This window comes from Pundamilia nyererei, unplaced genomic scaffold (genome assembly GCF_000239375.1).
Source record: "Pundamilia nyererei isolate P.nyererei 1_Seehausen unplaced genomic scaffold, PunNye1.0 scaffold00091, whole genome shotgun sequence".
In the NCBI taxonomy this organism is placed as follows: Eukaryota; Metazoa; Chordata; class Actinopteri; order Cichliformes; family Cichlidae; genus Pundamilia; species Pundamilia nyererei.
This window is the reverse complement of record NW_005187492.1, coordinates 2,250,897-2,253,690: the sequence shown is the minus strand read 5'-3', so window position 1 is coordinate 2,253,690 and position 2,794 is coordinate 2,250,897.

Below are 2,794 nucleotides of genomic sequence, written 5' to 3'. Positions count from 1 at the left end.
TGTGTGTGTGTGTGTGTGTGTGTGTGTGTGTGTGTGTGTGTGTGTGTGTGTGTGTGTGTGTGTGCACAGAGAGACAGCCAAGTTCGTAATGGATATAAGGAAGTTTTTTCACAAAAAAGGAGCCAGATTCAGGTTAAAAAAAGTGTGAGATCAAATGATCCATCAACCAATGTGGATCAGTGTTTCAATATTTATTTCAATATCTATATCTTTTATTAGATGGTTTGGTTATTTGCCTTTTGGTTGAAAGTACACTGAGTGAGGACTTTATTATTAGTTATCTTAATAGTATTTTTTTCATATTAATGTATTTTTTTCATCTGCTATACAGAATTTGCAACACAGGTTGAAACATTTTTGACCCTCTTTAACAACATTCCAACATAACATTATCATTGATTGGGGAGATTAAAATTAATTATATATTTTTATGTGGTTCAGCCACAACTCTACTAAAACCTCAGCCAGTAATAGGTAGGCCCACTTTTGGACCATCTAGTTGTCTGTATGACTGCACTACAGTACGTGCATCACATTTGCACACTATCAGAAAGTGCCAAACAGAGCCCTGGTGGAGTGAGGAGCTGTAAGGGGAAGCAGAGTTCCCTGTTTATCTTCTAAAAATGTTTTAAGCTAGCTTGTTTCAAAGATTCTGTACAGCAGCTTTAAATGTTTTCCAAAAGCGCACTTTAGGTTAGATATGTATTTGTTTTATTCCAATCCATTCTTCTTTTGCAGTAGTTGTCAGGCGTTGTGTGGAGGCGAGGAAGAAGGAACCCAAACGCAGGACTGGCAGGTAGGTGAAGGTTTATTATAGGGAGTGGGTGAACGGACACTGACTGTCTAGACAACTGAACGGCTGACTGAACTGAGGGAACACACGGGAAGGACAACGTAACATCAATGACACGACCGTGAACGAATAGAAACAGAGGGCTTAAATAAACAGACTGGTGAGGATGATAATGAAAGACCGGTGAGTACCCAGCTGAACATAATCTGACTAATGATACGTGGGAATAACTGGAACACAATACGCAGGCGGTATGCTGCCACAGAAAACAGATGTGAAAATAAACTGAAGATGACAAAACGGAAAACACTGGGTCAACGACCCAGGAACCCTGGACAGTAGTAGTCTATTGTAGCATTTAAATAACCTTTATCAGATTTGATGGTTTTGTTACAGACTTTTCAAAAAAGTGTTTTGCTTTTCTTTCACAAATGTGGGGATTAAATTGTGTTAAAATGTACAAAACAGTGATGTGTTTTGTGACGAGGACCCAGGCACATAGAGACTTGATGAATTTAAGAATCTTATGATTTATTAAAGAAATTTGCAGACTTGCACAGAGATGGTAAAATTATGATGACTGATAACGGAGACAAAGACAACAGACGACGGGGACAGGGAGGAACAGGGGTGTAAATGCACCAAGGAGACAGTCAGAGAGAACTCGGGACAACTGGAGACATTTAAGGACAGGGACTGACAGAGACAGGAAAGAAGTTTCATCGCGACAAGTAAAGTTTACCCCCAAAGCTCTGGTCCTAGAATCACCCCAGTTGGCTTATTTGTGTATGCTAAAAATAAATAAATAAAATAAAATAAAATAAAATAAAATAAAAACGCCTTTGTGATGGTCAAAACGAACGGAGCGGAAGGCCGACCTGCGAGAACTAATGCAGGGCAACAAATTCCCATCTTTAATATTGGTTGTTGCAATACAAACTTTCTGCCAGCAGGTGTCAGTGTGTAGCTTTGTCGAGGTTTTGTTAAGGCGAGAACCTGAACATGCAAAGGCACATAAACAAAACCTGTCATACAGAAACAAACCTGTGAGCTGTTGTGATCATTAAACTGCATGTTGGAGGAAAATACTTCAACTTTAATACCTGCAATTTCTAAAGCTCGAAAATGACAAAAATAAAGTTCATATTCCAGATCTCAGAATTTAATAAAAACGAGAAAGTAGTCACGTGTGCAAATATGATCCTGTGCCAGTTAGCTGCACGTGATTCTTTATCTGTGGTACAGTTTAGTAGGACAGGTATACCTACTTATTCTTATCACCCACGAAGGCTGTGTCTGATTTTCCGAGTAAGAGCGAGCAAAGCTGCCCATAGGTGAGGGGAGGTGACAGCAGTCTCTGTTTTTATGGAGGTGCCTGGCCCAAATATTTTTTGAGATTATCAGCAAGCACTGTATAATTTTTTAGATATAAATTTGAGAGGGTTGTTTGTTTGTTTTTTGGATTATCTTACGGTCTATACCTCACACAGCCCTTAGTTACTGTAAGTAATTTGTTCAATTACAGTAAAGTACTGTAGCTTGTAGTTTTACAGCGTATATAATCTACAAAAACAAATAGCAGTGTTACGTATTAGCTTTACAGTATCATAGCATCATACTTTGTTTAGTGTTCCTACTTTGTTCCCGTCGTTTTACCTTTTTTCTTTATTTTTGTTTTTTGACATTAAAATCTAACTGCATGTCCTCTGAATTAAATTTCATATCTTTCTCGACTTTGTCTCAAATTACACTGTAAACATGTACAGCTTGCTGATAAGACATTTATAGTATGCATCTGTTTTCACAAGTAATGGTACATAACTGTACAAAATTCCAAATTTTTCTACATCAGCTTGCTACATTGTATTTTCATATGTGTCATCAGGTGACTATCTCAGATACCATCGAGATGTTGAATAATTATGATTGCCTGTTATGATTCACCAAAGACCCACATTCACACACTGATGTGTTGTCCAACGTTTTTACTGGCTGTCTGAA